Source organism: Vicugna pacos, chromosome 4 (genome assembly GCF_048564905.1).
Source record: "Vicugna pacos chromosome 4, VicPac4, whole genome shotgun sequence".
Lineage (NCBI taxonomy): Eukaryota > Metazoa > Chordata > Mammalia > Artiodactyla > Camelidae > Vicugna > Vicugna pacos.
In genome coordinates, this window is record NC_132990.1 from 25,615,824 (window position 1) to 25,637,450 (window position 21,627).

The 21,627-nt window shown below is 40.0% G+C and overlaps 2 long non-coding RNA genes across 6 annotated transcripts in view; both read left to right on the plus strand.

Annotated features, from left to right (window-relative positions):
* Positions 1 to 21,627, plus strand: part of LOC140696019 (uncharacterized) — a 377,991-nt gene that overhangs the window by 44,571 nt on the left and 311,793 nt on the right. For all 5 annotated transcript variants that reach the window (XR_012071943.1, XR_012071942.1, XR_012071940.1 and 2 more), the window contains exon 2: positions 4,087 to 4,372. This is a non-coding gene — a long non-coding RNA (uncharacterized lncRNA). The remainder of the gene's footprint in view (positions 1 to 4,086; positions 4,373 to 21,627) is intronic.
* The window catches only part of LOC140696020 (uncharacterized), a 138,458-nt gene continuing 131,926 nt past the window's right edge, over positions 15,096 to 21,627 (plus strand). The window contains exon 1 of the long non-coding RNA XR_012071944.1: positions 15,096 to 15,262. This is a non-coding gene — a long non-coding RNA (uncharacterized lncRNA). The remainder of the gene's footprint in view (positions 15,263 to 21,627) is intronic.

Genomic DNA, 21,627 nt, shown 5'->3' on the forward strand with positions numbered 1-21,627 from the left:
ACCAGAGGTACACACCTGCCCCAACTGGGCTCATTAGACCCTATCTCCTGAGAATTTCAGATTGGGATTTGAAATTACTAGTCAGTTAACTATGGGAACAAGGATCATACAAACAGACGGACCTAGGGATCTGGGGGCTGTCATTGGAGCATGGCCATTTAGAAGTCGTTTGCACCAAGCAAGCGGGAGAGTTGGTTTGCAAAGAGAATAATGGATAATAACAATAATGTATACCATGTAGTGTGTGCTCTTCGTGTGACAGGCATTCTTCTAAACGCCCTATAAGGATGAACTTCATAGGCATGTCCATCCTTTAAGGTAGCTGCTATCATTGTCTGCACGTTATATGTGAAGAAACCAAGGCACAGAGAGAGGAGATGAAGAGTGCAGAGGTCAGAGAGGTGAAGGACCACGTTGGCTCTGAAGGACAGGAAAGAGAAGAGTGGCTCCCTTGGGCCCCCCAGACTTTGCAGGTCCTAGTTCTAGTCCCTTGTGGGGCCCAGTTATATTTCCTTCCATCTGCTTCCAGATTATTCTGACTCCTTCAGCTAAACTCCGAGCTTGAATGGATAACAGTTCCTTGCAGTCTGTCAAACCACGGCTAGAGGGGAATCAATGCTGTTGGTGACTACAAATTAAGTCTTTGATATCTTTGATTTCTTTTCATGTTACCTTTCAACACAGTCCAGCAGTGGAAATAAACTTGATATAATCAGTGGCATCTATTCTCCCAATTCCCAAGTAATTTTAGAAAGTATTGAAGATATGCCCGTTAAGGAGAAAGTGCTCATTGAAACACAGTCCTTGAAAGATTGAGGAAATCTCTAGGCACCCTTCCTCTTCCCCTGAAGATGCATATTCATGTAAATGTTTATAAACAACTTCAGGAAAGAGTTCATATATTTTAGTGTGGCTACCAACTTCTGGGTTAGAGGCTGTTTTTTGTTGTTGTTTTTGTTTGTTTGTTTGTTTTAAATTGCATTATCTTTAGTTTACATATTAGCACAATGTTGAGTTAACTTCATCTAACCAGAGTGTTAAATGTTTTAATATACCCACCTCTTATACTAGCTTTGTCAGTCTCTGGCTGCGAGGCAATTGGAAGGGGTCAAAAGAGCATTCCTGAGAAAGGAATACAGAGATGGGAGCTTCAAAAATGACTTTTAATGGCAAAAAATACTCTAGTAAGGTGTGAAAACTGTTTTCTCTGAGACCAACACTTGAACATTTTCTTCTCAGATTTTAGGGTATACTGGGCTGTGAATAATTTTTTTTTAATGGAAGATTTTCATTCTGGAGGTAATTTGTATTTCAGAGTGGTGAAATTATTGAAAAAAATATTGAAAAACTATTAAGATTTGCATTGGGGCAATAGAAGAGTGTTTTCCCCCTTATTTTCATGTAGTAATGGCATGTGAAACAGCTAGATGGCTATTCTTACCTAGAGGACTCAAAGAATATTTAGTAGCCAAATATCCAGATGAAAAGAGAAGCATTCAGTTAATCATCTGGATGTTTTGACTACAAGAGGCAGAATCTGTGGATGTTTCTGAATATTGGAAAAAAATATTTGGAAGCAACCAGATGTTTTCGGCCTCATGCAGCTCAAACATCCAGATGTTGGGCCCAATTTCCCCCTTTTCCTGCAGGATATTTTAGCATCTAGTAGACCCAGCCACAGTTCTAGGAATTCTGAATTTTCAGCTAGTGTCACAGAAAATTCTTTGGAGGATGAACATGCACACTAAAGTGTGATGGTTATGGATGATCATAAACATTAAGAGTGGGGAAAAAAATAAGTGGGGATTATACCACTGACCAGTCAGACCGAGTCGTCACTAATATAAATTGTCAGCAATAATGTTCCCTTGTGAAGCATCTAATAATTAGGAATAATAAATGTGATCTGGTGGCCCTTACTGATTAAAAGGAAACCAGTAGCACTTGCAGTGTTTACAAAACTTGAAAGACATGGAAAGGGACATCCTTTGCTTTGAGATGAGTTGAAAATTATAAACTTCATGGAAAGGAGTTAGAAGAGTTTAGTTTCCTCCTCTTATTTTATTGGGCTGAGTCTAATGTGACTCTGAAGTGTCTCCAATTACAATGTTCTTGAACTTGTGGGAATCAGCCTAATAAAAATACTGTAAAGAAATACAGCTCATCCCGCAGCTGTGCGCTGGCTGTGTAGATTACCATGGTGCAGGAGTTAGGGTCAGCCTCCAAAAAGCAGATTCCATTTTCTGCATGGCGGTAACATGAACTTGAATGGAGGCGTTAAATAAGAAGACAATATTTGGATTCTGATTAAGATTCTAAAATCTGATTTTTAGCCAACTTGTTGTTGGCAAAGAACAGTGATGCCATAAATAAAATAGCCACAGATGGGTTTGGATATCTGTTTTGAACAACCATCAAAAAAAATGCTTTTATTTTAATTGATTGATACTGAACAAAAGTAATATTCAGCCAAAACCTTATTGCTAGTCCTGTTGTAATTATATTTTTTAACCAGTTCACCACTGCATTCCAGGGGAAAGTCAGGACCTCCTATAGAGGTGCCTGGTACAGCGTCTGTGCCTGGTATGTTTGGCTTTGCATACTGTGCCGAAAATTGTTCAAGAAATTAATCTCTTTTTTACTTCGGAAAGCATAGCTCTTTGGAAGGTAACCTAAATGTGGTCTGGGTTTCTTTTTTCAAGTTAACAATCTTCAGAGAATCTGAGGTTGAGTTGAAGTCAGGAATAACATGGGCTGTCATTGTAGGATGGGAAAGACTGAAAGTCCATGCTTTCTAAGGAATTTATCCAGAGAATGGAGGAAGAAAAGGCAGACTTTAAAATCTAAAAAAGCATTTTATATTTTTAATTGCTTTCTAAAGAATTAGACTCTGGCTTAATTTGAGAAAGCATCTCAAAAATCCTTCATACTACAGCAGAAGTCACCCAAATATGATCCAATTAAAAGATATATATATATATATATACACTAGTGATAACACCCGGCATTGTTTGACTTTGATAGAAACAGTAAACATGACTTTGGTTCTGCAGATCCTTTCATGGAAAGTGGAGGAAGAAATAGAGTAACTATACACACTGTTGGAACCAGGTGAAGAGCTAGCCACGATTTTTCCTTTCAGTAGAATGATACTTTACACCTTTACATACCAAATAACTTGAAAAAGTTTTCCACAGTGCTTTGTTCTGATGTGTAACAGGAGAACTGGAAATGATCAGGGTCAATTAGAGAGACCGTAGGCATCACTGGGAATGCTTATTACAGTGGATAAGGGTGAACTAGAGATAGGCGGCTTGGGTGAGAATCCGGATTTTGCCTCTTCCGGTTTTCTGATCTCATGCAAGAGATTTAAGCTTTCTATGCCTCAGTTTCCTCATCTGCAAAATGGGGTGATAGTAGTCCTAGTGCCTAGTTTGTAGCAAGAATTAAAGAAGGAGTATTGGTAAAGCTTTTAGATCAATGCCACCTATGTAAGTAACCTCTGAAGCCAAAGGACATGAACCAAAGAGCATTGAATCAAAAGGTATGTGAAGCTCTGAGATGGGAATGATGGGAATTGAAGAAGCCATACAATAAGATGCTGAAATCCGAAGTAAAATGGAACATGTTTTGACACTTAACGACATTCTAAAAGACGGGCGGCAGCAAGATGTACACACGTGCCTGCAGAACATGTGGCGAGGAGGTGGGGGGTTGGGCAAGGGAGCTCAATCTCACAGCTTTCAATTAGGAGCCTGTGGGTGGGAGAGAAGACTGGAGTTCGCAGGGAAGGAACTGGCTGATATTATTATTATTTTTTTGATGTAGCATTCCAGAAAACATAATCAATGGCACCCGTCCAGTTCCCATTTAGTAACCAAAGAACTAGCTGCAGCTGTTTTTTATGCCTGGTGGTGCCAGTTTGATAGTGTATAATCATATTTGCATAAAGATAAAAAGGAAGGTGTTATAGAACACAGTTAAGCCTATGGTTTCACCATGAATTAAAGGTAATTTCAGACTAATTAGGTATAATTTGTTAAGGAATTCTTCCCAGCAATGATGACTCTGATTTTGTAATTACAGGACAATGCTTACTGTGGCTTTCAAGGCAGAGGAAAGCACACCCGAGGGGGTCATGTCCCACACGAGGCAGATCTAATGGTGCCACAAAAGACAGGTGTTTTGTCAGATTTCAGCCACACACTTTCACACCTGCAACGCATTAACTACAGCAGCAGTGTTAATGAAGACCAGGTGCCTGTTCTCCAGCTTAAATGAGGAACTGGCATGGCGTTTGTTGTTTGCAACCTGATGTCTACCTCCACGTCTCCAAACACTAGCCTTCTGGGTGATGGAGAGGCTGAGCTGGGTGAGTAGGCTTTTGGGCAGCTTTGCCCTGGTCCTTCGTCTCTTTGAGTGGGAGGCTGGAGGTATCGAAACGTTAACCTTCACATAATGACGGTTACGTCTTTACTAACCTGCTGAATCCCCCACCCGTTCTCACCCTGAAATGGTGGGAGAAACTCTTGTACCCCAGAGGTGCTCTCGGCTGTCTGTGCTGCCAGCCCCTTTTGTGCAGAGTTCAGCCTCTGAGAGTCCTGGAAAGAGCTGAGCTCCACAATCTACAAAATGGATTTCTGGAAAAGTGCTGTGTTATCAGCTGCTACCAGGGAAAGTTTGATTGTAGCTACTTGAGTCTTTTCAGACTTGAAGTTTTGCCATTCTATCCGGAAATGAGTAATGGAGGCCTTGAGCGAGCGTTTTCATTTTAATAAAACACAAGGTTTTCATTGTGTGTGGCTCCGTCGTCGTAATGCTCTCTGTTACGAAATAAAAAAATCTTTCTCTCCCTCCCTTAGAAAAAAAAAAAACCTCAGGAGCAGAATATTTCCCTCTTTTTTTCCTCCTTTCCTTTGTTTCACGACTTTCTGCTTCTGTTGTCTACTCCTTGCAGTTCCCAGCAGTTAAATGAAAAGTTAACATTGTCTCAAAAAAAACCCCAACCCCTCCCCCTCAGAAACCAAAAGAAACTACACACTGGAATTGAAAGTGGGGAAGAGAATGGGCAGGGATAGCTTCTCAGGGGCAGGAATATAATTATCAGACTCATTACCAGTGCCTTCTGGTCGGTGAGAGTTCCCTAACAAAACATCCTCTTTACCCTGGGAGATGGAAGAATGGACAAACAGCAAAATGTTTAATGCTGTGTTTAAACCCCCAGCCCTAACTGAGCTAGAAAAGAATGGAATCATAGCCTTTAAGAGCGGCAGATGTCAATCTTGGAGTGGGAAGTCCTCTCAATTCTGGAGTTCTTTAGCTCTTCAGTACCTGAAGTGAATCCATTGGCCCCCAGAGCCACCCATTCAGAAAGCAACTGTTGAAATGACCTTCTAAGAACACAGATCTGAATCATTCTTTCCCAGTGATTTCTCAGTGCCTTTCAAAGTACAGTCAGAGTAAACTTGAGAGTTTTTAAGAGGCACCCCAGAGGTACCGGCGTGGTTGAGTGGGGAGATATTTCCAGAAAGATAGGACTCTTTCTCCAACTTCTCCTACCCACAAAGAAAGCAATTTTCTTTTCCAGTATTTTTATTTATAAAATTTTATTTTTTTGAGCAGTTTTAGGGTCACAGCAACATTGAAGGGAAGGTACAGAGATTTCCCATATACTTTCTGCCCCCACAAATGCATAGCCTCCCCGCCTTGTCAGCATCCCCTACCTGCATAGTATGTTTGTTACAACTGATGTACCTGCATCGACACATCATAATCATCTGAAGTCCACAGTGTACATTATGGGTTCCTTCTTGGTGGTGTGCATTCTGTGGATTTGGATATATAATAACATGAACCCACCATTATAGTATAATGCAGAGATGTTTCTCCATCCTTAAAATCCTGTGCTCTATTTATTCATCCTCACCCCCAACCCCTGGAAACCATTGATCTTTTTACTGTCTCTATAGTTTTGCAGTTTCTAGAATGTCATTTATTTGGAATCATAACATACATCACTTTTCAGATTGGCTTCTTTCATTTTAATATGAACTTAAGTTTCCTCCATGTCTTTTTCTGAGTTGATAGCACATTTCTTTTTAACACTGATACTGTGCCGTCATGTTTTCTGGATGCACCACAGCTTATCCACTCACCCATGAAGGACATCTTGGTTTTTGGACATCCAAATTTTGACAGTAAAGCTGCTATAAACATCCACGTCCAAGGTTTTGTGTGGACGTAAGTTTTAGCACCTTTGGGGAAAATACCAGGGAGTGCAGTTACTGAATCATATGGTAAAGGATATTTACTTCCCAGCTATCTTCCAGTCTTCTCTCTCGTCTTTTTCTCCTTTCTTTTATTTTACCATGTCGACCTGCCATTGGCTGCTCCCTGCAATTTCTAGCAGTATGTGAAAAGTTAACATTGTCTCAAAACCCCCCTACCAAATTCATTGATAGAGAGAACAGATTGGTTGTTGCAAGAGATGGGAGGGGGTAGGGGTGATGAAATGGCTGAAGATAGTTTAAAAAAAAAAAGTGTACCATTTTGCATTCTTACCAGCAGTGAGTGAGTGTTCCACGCTTTCCGTAGCCTTTGGTATTGTCAGTCTATTTCCTTCTCATATTGCATTGCTAGGACTTTCAGTACAGTATTTTGAAGGCGTGATGAGAGAGGATATCCTTGCCTTGTTCTTTTCAATTTATTTTATTGATTTGGGGGTCCATCAAAGATTTAATATGAAAGAATGGTGGAAGCTGCTAAGAAATAGTTCGGAAACCCTATCTTGGTTCCCTTGGGCATCTACTAAGTTCTCAGGTCGTTAGGCGAATACAAATGTTCCTTGTGGACACTGTTGGCCATGTGTGCAGATTCTGCTGAAGGCCGCCTCTGGGCAAAGGTGTTGTGGCCTTCCCACATGGCAAGAAATCAAGTCATGGTTTCGATGTTTTTGGCAAACCTGATCTAAAGCAAATGAATCTCTTTTCAGTTAGTGTTACTGACAGTTTAGATGACAGGTACTCACCATAGAGCTCAATTTCGAATTCATTACAACAAAACTCTCAAATTGATGTTGTAGAGATTGTCTCAGGCCTTGCTAATCAATGTGTGGTCTATGGATGGTAGCAGTGATCTAATTTGGGAGCTTGTTAGAAATGCCGCTTCTCGGGCCCCAACTCTGACTTCTTGAATCAGGATCTGCGTTTTTAACAAGTTTTTCTGTTGAGTCAATTCTTGAACTCATTTACTCATTAAATTTTGACCAGCCCTGGTCCAGGAGACACTGTGACCATGTATTCCTGTAGATCAGAAATGTTAAATTTGGAAACCCTTTGATCTACAAATCTGCCTCAAGTTTACAAACGTCCTACAGTTGAAGGCAAAATTGAATCTGTGTGAGGGCATATGTGCCTATGTTTGCAACCGTAAGTCCACTTTTTTGTGAAGAGATGTCATAATTTTTCAGCTTTTGAAAATACTGCAAACTATTTGCAAGCAAATAATTAACTTCTTCAGAATGGTAAGTATGACTCCTATGCTGGATCAGAACTCCAGACTTAGGAATGCTGTCAAAAGACTATAACTCAGTTTTCTCTGCTACTACTCAGATAAAATGAAGTCATCTTTGGATCTTTTGCAAATGCCTGTTGAAGTTTGCCCAAGTATGGTCCAGTATCACTTACTAGAGTTTTAGGACACTAGAATGAGTTCGTGATGAAATACAATACTCCTTTTTAATCAGACAATAAATGCCATACAAATCACTATCCCACCCCTGGTCCTCCTTTTTATTTATTTATTTATAATGTCGCCAGTTGGGAGGAAGCTCGGAAATAAATAGGGCACATTTGTAACACAACTCTGCAAAGGCAGAAATCCTGGGACAGATCTGTGAACTAGTTCATGAATACTCGCAGAGGTGGTAACAGCTGAACTGCAGTTGAAGGATAAGAAGGATCATCAGGGATGAGGAAGTGAAAGGAGGGTGCGAACCCAGAGGACTGAAAACTCATCTGCAAACCAAATGGGCTTCTCTGAGTCTTTCTTGCTCCTCTGTGCTCCATATCAAGTAGAGTGCTTGGTAAATAGTGTTTTGTCAAACAATTGAACAAGTACCTACTGAGTGCCAACAGTTCTAATGTGAAGTTACCATTAAGAAAAGACAAGTCTTAAGGCAGCCTGTCTGGGTTCCAATGCCAGCTCCACCATTCAGAGCTGCAGGACCTTTGGCAGACTTCTCATTCTCTATGCCTCAGTGTTTTCCAAATATAAAATAGGGATAATAATGACACCTAACCTATAGGGCTGTGATGAGAATTACTTTAGTTAATATAAGTAAGCTCTTAAAATGGTACCTAGCACTTAGCACTCAAAAACTAGTGACTGTAACTATGTACTGGACACTTCTCTAGGCTCTGGGAAAATGAGGACAAGACAAACACCATCCCAGCCTTAATGAGTCCTTCATCAGTAGAAAACGGGCATTCAGTAATTAATCTTACCATTAGTTACTTTGAATTGGGATATGTGCTATGAATGGAGAAGTACAAGGTGGCTTTAGGAGGACCTGACCAGGGTTGGAGTGTCAAGAAGGCTTACTGCCTGCAGTGAGTTTGGATGAAGGGTAGTACTGAAGCGGGGAGAGATCCAGGCCCAGTGGGGCAGTCTGGCCTGGGACCAGCATACAGATCCAGTCAAGGGAGTGTTGCGCCAAGGGGTGAGATACCACTGATGATGGACGGGGCCTGGATCATCTGGTGCCTTGTGAAGGGTTTTGACCTTGAAGAACTATGAAGAGTCTGAAAAGGGTTTTAATCAAGGGTATGAGATGAATGTGTTTTCATTTTTGATGTATCCCTCCACAGGCATGTGGAAAATGGGTCAAAAGTGAAACGAGTGAATATTGAGAGACTCGTTAGGAAGTATTTACAGTTGGACATGAAAGAATTGATTGTAACTTTGTAGACTGTTGGCAGGCAAATAGAAAGAAGTGGATGAATTGGAGAAATACTTAAGGAAAAATTTAGGAGGGCTTGGTTGATGGATTTCAGATTGAATTGTGTTGTGCTTTTCCTTTTTATCTTCCTTCAAGATAATAGAAATTCAAATGGGACTTCATTTCTAGATTTTCCCTTCAGTCTACAAACATTGACCCATCTACTTTCACAGGCTTTCCCTTGCCTTCTATGCGACGCACTAGGTACTTAAAAAGAGCCCTACACAATTCATATTGTACATACCCTTCCCTGATAAGACTATTCCAACTTATTTCAGAAGGAATTTCACTTATGCTTATAAGACAAAGGTTCTGTTTTTCTCTGTTGATAGTTTTAAAAAGCTTTTGAAGTCCTTTGAGGTGTCTGGGGTGGGGCTGGAAAGGTCTTACATTTGCTTTCCTTAGAAGGAGTACAACATGCAGTATCTTCTGATGGCTGCGATACCCAAACTTCCTGGTCCCACACCCCTGCACCTTAAACTCTTAAGTAGATGGTGATGGAGAATAACTAACTCCAGGTGTGAAATCTTTGCTCTTGTTTTCCCTCAGGGATGCAAGCAGAAAAGAGCCCAGGTACCCAGAATCCATAGGCTTTTGCTGTCCACGAAGACTTTGGCAAATTTAATCTTAAATTCAGGCCTTCATCTTCTTTATCGCACTCTGGGGAAGGATGACATGATAACCATTGTTATTTCACTCCCCACATAGAAAGACTGTAGTTAAAGTTACAAGAGATGCTCAAACTTGTCAAGTAGGTTGTAATATTAAGAGTAATAAAATGGTCATCATAAGTGATTGGTAGAGAGGAGACCATTTGACCACTCACTAGGTACCTGCAACTACCTTCTGAGTATTACTGTTCCCAGTTGCCTAAGAAACCAAGGCAATGTATTGTTTGTACTGGCTCTTACTCCAAAGCAGCACCCACCCCTTGACTTTGTAGGGTTCTTCTGGCTCGGTTCCACTCTGTCCCCCAGAACCCCATGCCTCTTGTGTTTCTGTGCAAAACCATCTGTCCTTAAATGCTATCTTCCTCTACTCTTTCTCCTCCAGGCTATTTTCTTTTGCCCTATATCCTGTACCCTTCAGCCCTTTTCCTTAAGGTGATGGCCAAGGAATCAGAGAAAGGAATGCAGCATTGGGTATGAATGGCTCTCTTTTCTTTTGCCTAGAGATTGTCTGGAAATATGGTGAAGGAACCCCAGGTGTGCCAGTCACAGGCAGACAGCCCAGCACCTTGGAAAGCACAAGAGGGCTTCTGTGTTTTTCCGACCCCATTAGATGTGGCCTTGTAAATGGCGTCAAATAATCAATATGCAAGTTTACTCATAGCTCAACCACCTTTTTTGTTTCTTCATTTTCCTTAAGTAAATAAGGTGTGGGCCTAGGCTCCTGGCCCTCTCCCAGACTGGGTTTGTGCACCCCTGAAGCCTGAGCTGAATTCTCCCAGCTCTCTAGCAACACTTAATTGTTTTAAATTACCCCTCCGCTGAAGCTGAACCGTCCCTCACCCGGTCATAGCACAGAACATGGCTCATAAGTTTTACGAGCCACCTCGTGTATCCTGTCCATGTGCGCAGCCACCTTTCCCGACCGGGAGCAATCCATCAGGCAGATCCCCCTGCCCCTGTAGGGTCTGACTGCTCAGAGCCCAGATGGTCTCTTCTTGGTATCAGTGTGTCAACTGCCGTTGTATTGGGAAGCTGGACCCTGGGCTGGAGACTTACATTTAAAATCTCAAGATGGGAATTGTGAATTGAACTTTGAAATGGTCTTCCTTTTTTTTTTTTTTTTCCACCACGAAGGTCATGAGACGTGACAAAACTGAAGGTGTTTGGGATTTCCAAAGTCCAGTTCTTCCTCTGCTATTCTTTGAGTTCTTACTCTAAATTTTCTAATGACATCCCCTGCCTCCCTTGAACTCCATAAATACTTAAAGAATAAATGAAAAGCCCAATATTGATGGGCAGTTTGCATAGAGAGGGTCCTTACGTACAGGTGGGTTTGGCAGAAACCTATAATATCCAAAATGTACTTCCCACTGACCCTGCTCAGCACCTGAAATCTCTCCCTCCCTCCCTTCATCTTTAAAGCTTGGAGAAGAGAGGTAGAGGGTTACCAGTTAAGGAACTAAATGGCTTTATTCTGATAATTTTATCTTTTCTACTTTTCTCCTCTGGACCGACAATGAAGGTGTCTAGGAATATGCAGCTTCTATCTGTGAAGAATACTCAGTTAACACTCAGCTGATGGTTATACCTCATCTCAAATTGATTAGATGGGCTGGTTGGCTCAAGTAGACCCAGATAAGAATAGTGCTTTCTAAAGATGGGTCCAGTATCATAGATGTTAAGCAAGATGGCTTTTGGAGGTCATTGAATGAATGCTTTTTTATTGTTCTAATCTTGTATTTACTTTAATATTCTCTTCTTCTGTTATTGGCAAATGATACTGGTTTCCAGTTAGTAGTGATGAAAAGTTTCTGTTCAAAATGCATGGATTTAAGTTAAAAAATGAGTTAATAAAAGAAAAATGTTTAAATAAGGGCATCAGTGATAACTGATCCAAAGTCATGAAGGATGAGACATAAATGCTGGCATTTCTGGACACATTGGGATGGAAGATGGGGCTAATAATCGCGAAAAAGAGGGTGCTGTGGGGAGCTGTAGGTGGCAGGGCACCCAGTGGAGGGTGTTGGGGTGGGAATGAAGGCAGAACAAGGGCTTCTAAGGAGTGCACAGGAGATGGAGCTCTGCAGGTCTGCTCTCTGGTGGAATAGCACTGGTTTCACAGGGTGCTGAGGCCTGGTGAGGCAGGCTGGGTGTGATGAGAGAAAGCCCCAGCTCCTCCAGAACATGTTTGCACCCGCCCTGGCACTGCAGGGCCCAGGATTTCTTCAGCTGCCTTTTTGCCTCCCTACTCCTCCCCCTTGAGTTCCCCTTCCTCATTTCCACCAGAGATAGAGATTCGTCAAGGCTTTGAAAACTTAAGATAAAATAATTTTGATACCAAAATTGCTCTTTGCTCAGCAGTGACAGTCCTATTCCCTAGCTGTCAGGCCTAGTCTAACTTGCTCCCTTTGTCCTCACAAATGCGACTGGGAGAGGAAGGGGGCTTGGTAGAAGAATGGATTTGGTTTTGGCAGCAGTATCCAAAAGCCATGGTTCACCCTGCCTGTACACTTGGTGGGAGGGTCCTCTTGTCTCTGAGTCCACATGCATCTGGGGGAGTGAGTGGGTGAGGGTGTGGATAGTGGGGTGAGTGTGTTTGTGTAAAGGGTGAAAGAGAATCTTTGCTAGAATAAAGAAAGGAATGCAAGAGGGATCAGCTAGACAGCCAACCCGAGGGAGTAGGGGGAAGGGAAGACTGCTGCAACTCCCCTTCCAAGTCAGTAAATGCAGATTGCGGCAGGAGGCTGACCTCTCGCTGTAACCGATGTCAGCTGCAAGTTGTAACCTCATGCCATTAATTATAACCCAGCATACCTCTGGCGGGCTCTCCTATTGGCCTTGGTTTCCCTCTTCCTCCCTCCCCACCCTACTTCCCTCTGCATCGCCACCCCACTGAAAGTCTCAGGTTGCAGGCTGCGCTCAGAGATGAAATGCTTTTAAAAATAATGGGTCTTATAAAGCCAAAGTCCATTCTATACATTGGAGATTTTTACGAAAGGAATTTTCTTGTGTAGGAGGCCGAGATGATGAGAAGGCCCATTTCCCTCCCTCATCCCTCCCCCAAATTTAGCGAGAACTTGGATGGACTGGCTCTATAACAAAAAACTAAAACATTTGTCAACTGAGGCTGGAGTGTAATAAAACATCCCTCATTTTCCCCAGAAAAAGTTTGCAAGCCTTCTGTTGCATGATTGGGAACCTGGAAAAGAATAATTTAGAAGTAGATCTAAATAAATAGAACCCAGGGAGTCCATGCACAGATGAGGAAAGAAACTTGAATAATAGGTCTGAGAAGAATTTTAAAATTCTAGACTCTTCTTTCTGTTTGATTTTTTTTTTTTGGTGAGTTTATTAGGATATCAGTATTCACTTTGTGTGAGAATCTTCATTTTTTAGCTCTATAGAAAGGATGAACGAAGACAGACATTCCATACAGATTGTCCTGGCTACTTGGGCAGGTGACATGTGCAGTCCAACAGGTCCCTTTGCTTAGAGAAGCCTTCCACTTGGTTTAATATCCTGCTCTCCCAATCCTGAAGCTCTTAATAATTCTAAATAAAAGGTTCCACGTTTTCATTGTGTAAATTATATAGCTATTCCTGAAGAGGACTATTGGGAAATAAAGAATATAAATGTTAGGTGGAGGTCATATGAAACTTTGACTAGGTTGATATCTCTTGGGCCAATATGGTTTCTGGAAATAGTTGTAATTTCAAATAAAATAGATGCTGAGGCTTGTCTTCTCCTAAAACCTAAAGTTGCACAGCTAACGCAGCCCTTTTTGGTACTCTGAATAATTAACTTAGCCATAGGGGAGCAGATTTTCTGTGGTTTGCTTTGTTTACTTGGTCCCTAGCCTTATACTCCTTTTCTATTTTAATTCATCAGTTCATTCATTATATAAACATGGACTGTGATGTTGATGGCATTTTTAAATTGCCATGGAAATAGCAAAGATTGAAACATAGCCGTACCCTTAAGAAGGTTTCTTTCTAGGGAGCCTGAAACATTAAAAAACAAAACAAAACGAAAAACCCCAAAACCACAAGACAACAACAAAACACTTAATAGCTTGAAAGAATAAATGCATTAATTGATATACAACAGTGTTCTAGGGGAGCAGAAGAAAGAAAAATAATTCTGACTGGGAGGGTGAGGGAAGACAATGAAGACAGAGTGACCTGTCTAATTTCAACTTACAGGGAAGAGACCAAAGGATAGTCTGGGAGCACAGAATGACTTAAAGATGTGGAGATGGGAGAACAGTCGGCATATTCAAGCAACAGTGGCTAGAGCTAAGTGACTGTTGGAGATGCAGACAGGAGGGAGGAGCCCATGGACAAAGGCTGAAGCCAGTTGTGGGGTGGGCGGTTTGTTTAGTGGTGAGTGCTGATAAAACCAGGACCAGTGGAGTAGGAGAGATGCTCATATAGGTGAGCTAGCTTCATACAGAGAAAAAAATATACGATTGAAACTGTAACTCTAGCTTTATCTAGTAATTGACATTATGAGCCCAGAGATAGCAAGCAGAGAAAGTGGAAGTCCCCATGCAGAGTTATAGCGCATTTCCCAAGACTGGGGATCAGTTCTCAGTGTGGTCTTTCTGGGAGAAGGAAGAAGAGCCTCATGGTTCTCTGGTAGTCTTAACATTGACTTCAATATAGGACTTTCCACTGGTGAACAGAGCTTGAGAAATGTCCTTAAACATGGCCACTGATCACCTTTTTTTCTGTATCCTGGAAGTAATGTTCCACCTTCCATTTGGTCATTATAGGAATCCGTTAAAAAGAACATAATACTTGTATTTGGAAAAGTAGCAATGTACAAACTGTATATACAGTGCACTTATTTTGTCCATAAAAATAGAAGGATGGAGAAATGGATGCTAGTATGCTAGTATGAAACATCCCAACATTTTAGCAGTGATATTATCTTTGAAATTTGTAGGGAAAAAACACATTTCTGCTGTGGCTAGATTAAGATTCCACCCCCCACCCCCTTTGGACGTGTGTCGCATTCCCATCTTCAAGATGAATTACTGTTTCAGTAGGTATTTTCAAGATGTTACAGCATCTCTATCCTGAATCAGTGCCATGTGGTGTGGGTGGATATGTTTATTAGGAAGATCAGGTTCAATGCTGAGTAATCTGATGTTGCTCAACTGCTGTAGGAATGTGCCTAGAATTGCACCTTGCTTTTTCATTTTGGATGCTATTTGCTCAACTTTTAGTTTCATGAAAATAATTCAGTAATTCACAGGGTACCCTTTGACAGTGGGATTTCAAGTTGTAAAAAGCTCATTTCAAATTTTGGATGCAGAATATATTATTGCTCCAGGATTACTTGGAAAAGAATTTAAAGAGTTCTGGTTTTCGTATGAAACATATTCAGGGAGATGTATTACTTTTCCATGCTATGAACTCAAGTAAGAAGTGAGATGCAATATCAGCGATGACGTGACTGCCCACTTGGGGATGTCCAAATCTACCGACGTTTGGGGATGTCCAGATCTACTGACACGGATAATTTCCTATGTTGTGTCTTGGCCAAAAAGCTATTGAGAGAATATGATTTCAAGAATGTAATATCTTCTGTGAGTATGTCACATATTGACAACATATTCAGCATGCTTTAATATTGATTTGAATTTAATCCAGGTTCACATACTAAGATCTTGATACTTTTAATTGTATTACCTTAATAAGTTTTTAGTTCCTAACTTATGGTTTTTAGTTCATTGGTTATGTTGATAAATGTATATATTGGACTGAGCCATGTGATATTATGGGTAGTTAAACTTTTAAAAATGTCTTTGTAGCTTATTTTGGCAAGTAGTTGTGAATTGTTTATATTCTGCCCTATTTGCTTTGCCATCTTCTATATATATTAATATACATTCATGTTTGCTGAATTATTTAAGAGTAAGTTGGGGACATTTTGCCTTCTTAGCTCTAAATAGTGTAGTTTTTATTTCTTAGGAACAAAGAACATTCTCTTATAAAACCATAGCACCATTATGAAATCAGAAATTTAACACTGATACAATGCTATTTTTTAATTCACAGTCCAAATTCATATGTCATCAGTTGTCTGAATAATATCTTTTACAACACATTTTTCCTGGCTTGGGATCCAATCCAGAGTCATACTCTATTTATATCTCTGTAGTCTCCTTTAATTTGGAGTGGTTATTTAGCCTTTCTTTGTCTTTCTTGACCTTGTCATTTTTAAAGAGTTCAGGCCAGTTGTTGTGTAGAATGACCCTCAACTGGGGAGTGTCTGATGTTTCCTTAAGATTAGATTCAGGTCACGCTTTTTGTAAGAAATACCACAGGAGCAATGTTTTGTCCTTCTCAGTGTGTCCTATCAGTTGGCAGGTAATGCCAGTTTGTCCCAGTGTCAGTGATGCTGGCTTTCATCAGTGATGGAGGTGGTGTCTACAGAGTTTCTCTAAAGTTACCCCTTGACCCTTTAAAATAAATAAGGAATTTGTGGAGAGAGACTTTAAGACTGTGTAAATGGCTTGGTTCTCATCATACTTTATCCATTCATTGGTGATTTTCTGACCCTGTCATTCTGCAGTCTTTTATTGGTTGACACTGTACTGTAAGGAAGAGTGTTTTTCTTTTCCATGTATTTATTCATTACTTCATTTATATAAGCTTGGTATTAGATAAGTTTTAATCTTTACAATGACTATTTTATGTGGCTCAACATGATATTTACTGCTCTGCTTTTAAGATTAGGTGCATATATCTATGCATGTATCTTCCTATCCAGTTATATTTTCAGTGATTATATATTTATTAAATGTATATATTCTTCATTGATAAGTTTAAAATTATTGCACTTTCTGCCTCACCTGGTGGTCAATCTCAGTCAACAATCTGGTTTATTGAACTCAAATCTCTCCCCATTCTCTTTACCTGCCATAACCCATTACACTCAGCCTGTTTGTAACAAGGTGGGCCCTCAGTTTAGTCTATGTTTTGGTCAGTGTGAGTTGTGGATCTGTAAATATGAACAGTATCTCTACTGCTCATTCAAATATTTTGTTTCCATAAAGTCTGTGGGGTTTGTGTGTGTGTGTGTGTGTGTTTTTTTTTTACTTTTCTTACAATTTTTATTTTGCTGTTCAGGGGGCCACTGATTCTTTGGATTTAGCATCAGTCTGCTTTCCTTATATAATGATTTCAGGGGAGGGAAGGCCATTTTAAATATCAGCTAGTTTAGAATAAAGATGAATGTGGTGAGTTCTTTTTCAGAGGTGCTTGTAATAAAAAGTGCTTTGACTTTTTTTTTTGGCACTTAAAAACGTTAATGCACTATAACTTCCCGTCAGAATTTCTGGGGAAAAAAATCAAATAAACGTGCAGATCAACAACGCATTAGCATCCTTAATGGTACCTATGCTCCTTCCCTCTCTGTGGCTAGCCTGGTTCTAATGACACATTATGTGCTTAGAAGACTCTGGTGACCCATGAGAGGCCTTTACCATACCCACCACCTGAGTCAAAAAAACTCCAACCCTCTCAGGAGGCCTTCGCCTCTGGAGAGCCTCTTGCTGTGATGTTGGAGACACATAGAATTATTCTTTTCCACACAGAAGGACATATTGAGGATGTTTTGACTTTAGTCACCCACTGAGAGAACCTTAATAAGATTTCTGCAGCCATGAACTCGCAGGTTTTAAGTTGCTTTAGTCTTCTGGACTCAGGATGGCTTTCTTAGAAGTCTGTTCTATTTTTAAAACTTAGTTGATAACCAAGATTTTAGGAAAGATAGAAATAATTTGAACTCATGTAGTAATAAATGCAAAAAACAAACTCTCCTTCAGTTTCCCTGCATTTGTATGGTAGATCTCATTTTTTTGTTATAGCATTGGAAAAAATAGTGTTATGCATAATTGTTCAGAAGAAGTGTCATCAAACTGAATGAATTTGTTTTAAATTCCACATACCTTTTGTTTTCATGTTTGTAAACCAAGTTATTTAAAATTTTAGAAGTACATAAAGTACTTTTTGAAGATCCTGCATGTGGCCTTTTAAAAAGGTTTTTTCAGAGTTAACATCTTGTTGATAGTGGGGTTTATATATTTAAAGTAAGAAAACAAAGTCAAGGCAGTTGGACGTGCTTTAGCTACCAGGTAAGCCAGTTTCATGATTTCTTAGCTAACACATCTTTGAATGGTGGAATGTGAATCATGATTCACCACTGTATCACTTTTCTGTGTAAAGGTGTCCAAGATGGTCTAGCCAGAAAAGGCTGACAGACAAGGGAGCCTGTGGTGGTGAATATCTTGAGTGGGAGAATGAAACCAAAGGGGAGTCAGGGAATCCGGAGAGGCAAGAGGAGGAGGAGTCAGGGTGCCTTGATGAACGGCAGGAGATGTTCCCAATTCTGCTTGTGGGAACTTTTCCCTAAAATGAAATGCTTTGCAACTCTTTTATAATTTCCAGTGGTTTGCTAGCTCCTCTTAAAGAGACTGGCCCAAACCAGACACTCCAGGACCTCTAAGCCTCGGTTTCCACAACTATATAATAAAGAATCTATTCATAGAGTTATTGTCAAGACTATGTATCCTGGTACCTATTAGGCACTCAAACACCCCTTTCAGCCCCCTGTTGTAAGTCACTAACCTCCAATAGTTTTCTAACTCTCTGCATTTCCTGACATGGCTGATGTCTTAACTCTACAGACAGACACATGTTTGGGTTTGTTTGTTGGTCCACTTGTTACTTGTCCTGGCCAAGGTGGTTTGCATGGGGGGCAGTAGCTTGTGTCCAGGGAAGGAGCTGGGAAGAGACAGCAGTGGCGGAAGACGGGGCCCCGGATGAACAGCTTAAGAGATTGGTAGTGGTTTGGCAGCAACCCCACAAATGAGAAAAACCCTATTGTTAGAAAGGTCCTTAGAGAATTGAAAAAATTCTTTGTAAGCTTGTTTTGAACAGTAGAATGGGAAGAAAGGACAGTACAACGGTAGTGTGTTGTATGGCAGAGGAAAAGTCTTGGAACTGCTGGAGTCGGGGGGGTTACTGGAGGCAGTAAACTAGAGAATAGAATCAAGGGACAGAAGCAGATGGAATAGATCGATCAGTTGATCTATCTGTCTGTCTGTCTTTCTGTCTATCTGTCTCTCAGTTTAACTGCTCAAGCTAGTTCTTGTTCAGTAACAGCAGATATTTTAGCATTGAGACATTTTATTTAAATATCCACGTTTTCTTAATAGTCAACTTCTATGTAAGGTGAAAGACTTCAGTCCCAACATGACAAATGGAGCCAGAGCTCACTTATCAGCCTTTTTTAGGTTAGCCTTTTCTATGACATGAAAATGTATTCACACAAAATTTTTTTTTGCATCTGATTTTTGCCAGATTTTCTATGAAATTAAAATTTAAAAGAATTTGCCAATGATGAAAAATACTGTCCAACTTGGAAGACTATCTGAGTTATTTTTTAAAAAATAAAGTGAGATGTACAGAGAAAAGACTAAATCTGTCTTGGAATCTGAAAGAATTTGATCCTTGTGCTGTTGTTGCTAATTAGCTGTGAAATTGTGAGTGTTCTCTTCTTCTGTAAAATAAAAGTGATGACAACAATGTTGAAGCAAGCCTTTTGGACTTGATAGTGGAAGATGCCATGCTTTGCTCCAGCTCAGGGCGAATCTGCAGATACTAATATTGGGGGTAAGCCGGATGGAGTCCTCTGCTGTCTTTGATGTTACCTGATCGTTTTGGACATGCTATTTTTTTTAAGTGTTTGGAGTAAAACCGTTATTCTCTTAGGTAGTCTTTATTTTCCTTTTCCTGTGAATTTATAACTGTAATAGACATTATCAAACATCTGAAAAATATATGGTGCAGAGTTTAGAGGTCTCACACACAGTCACAAAGTCACACCCTCATGTGTTCACTCATACTCTTTCTCCATACTCTGCTTTAGTGCCTTAGGGAAATAGGGAAACTTCATAGAATGGCTGCTTTGGCTTGTGTCCTAATTTATAACTTCTTTAAGGGTAAGATTTTAAAGAATATGCTTTGTTTTGATTGTATATTTACAGTAAGTGTTACTAAATGTAAAAATCACAATGCTAGACATGAAAGGTTTCATTATGTCTTCCTTTCCAATTGACTTTTAAACAAAGGGGATAAAATATCAGCATTGAGAAACAGTCTACAAAAAGTCTATGTTTTGAGATTATCATTTATAGATACATACCTGAGATACATCATGTCATTTCTTCTCTGCTGCATTTATACTACATTTTAGAACTATTTACTTTGTGTTAAATATATTTAACATTATGATTTTGAAATGATAACTGAATGAAGCAACCACATTCTTCTTTTGCTTTTGAACATGATTTTTATTCTTGCAATATTAATCTTTCTTCCTTCTACACAATTACTTATGTTGTGTAATGTGGCATGAACTAGCTAGGAGATTGAAAGACTTTGGCTTTATTTGGACTCTGCTCTCTTTCTTTAAGCAAATCATTTAAACTCTGTCAGCTCTCTTATCTGCAACATGGTGTGATGGAATAAGATGATATGTATGGTTCCTTCTCCTCTGACATCCTATGATTTTATTAGTCTTTGGCTATGGACAAATTGATCAGAGTTGCATCCTCAGGAAGGCAATTTAATCAGTATGAGAGGCAATCTGGGTAATTTATCTCCATATTGCCTTTATTCTTAATAGCGTGGTAGATATTCTTTTTCTTTTTGGTTTAGCTGGATAATTGCTTGAATTCTATCCAGGACCATTTTGCAGCAGAATTTCAAATTTCAATTTCCGCATTATCTCATTGTCATTCTTCTCCATTCACACTAATAGTGGTCTGAAGTCCTCTTTCTTTTTGAATCTAACAGTGTCCTGAGTCCACGGACTCCTATGGAATTGGCAACTACCTTAACAGTGAATGTGCTGATTCCACTGGGAGTCTTGGTTTGGTTCTGGTGGGTGTTTTCATTGCATATTAAATGTGTGCACTATCTGAGTCCATTCATGGGACTCACGTGGGAGATTCTATGACTGCTTTTAAACCAGCTGTTTCTTTTCCTTCATCTCTTTAAAACCATGGGGGAATTGCTTGGAACATCAAATTTATTTCCCGGCAATTCCTGGCATGGGGCAACATTGAAATAGAGCATGCATTCAGCTTTCCCAGATGAGAGGAATAAAAATGAATTATAAGAAAACTTTGATACTGCTGTGAATAATTTTTTATTGTACTAAAATATACATAACACAGAATTTACCATTGTAACCATTTAAGTGTGCAGTTCTGTGGCATTAGGTATATTCACATTGTTGTGCAACCGTCACATCCACCTCCTGGAGTTCTTCATCTTCCCTAACTAAGCTTTGTACTCATTAAATAATAACTTCCCATCCCTCCCTTCTCCCAACCCCTGGAAACCACCCTTCTGTTTTCTGTCTCTATGAATTTGACTACTCCAGGGACCTCACAGGTAGAATCATATAGTATTTGCCCTTTGGTGACTGGCTTATTTCACATAATGTAATGTCTTCAGAGTTCATCCATGCTTCAGCATGTGTCAGAATGTTATTTTTTTTAAGTCTGAGTAATAGTCTGCTGTATGGTTGTACCACATTTTGTTTATCCATTTATTTGTTCATGGACGTTTGGGTTATTTCTCTCTCTTGGCTATTGTGAATAATGCTGTGATGAACATTGGTGAACAAGTATCTGTTTGAGTCCCTGCTCTCACGTCTTTTGGGTCTATACCCAGAAACACAACTGCTGGATCATATGGTTATTCTATGATTTAAATTTTTGAGGAACTGCTCTCCATGAAGGTCACACCATTTTACATTGTCACCAGCAACACACAAAATTGTTTATTTTTTTGCTGTTCTTTCTTCCATTCCCTTCCCTTGTCGCTCATCTTCTTCCTCCCTACCCGTTCTCTCTCTGCCAAAGCTTACTAATTA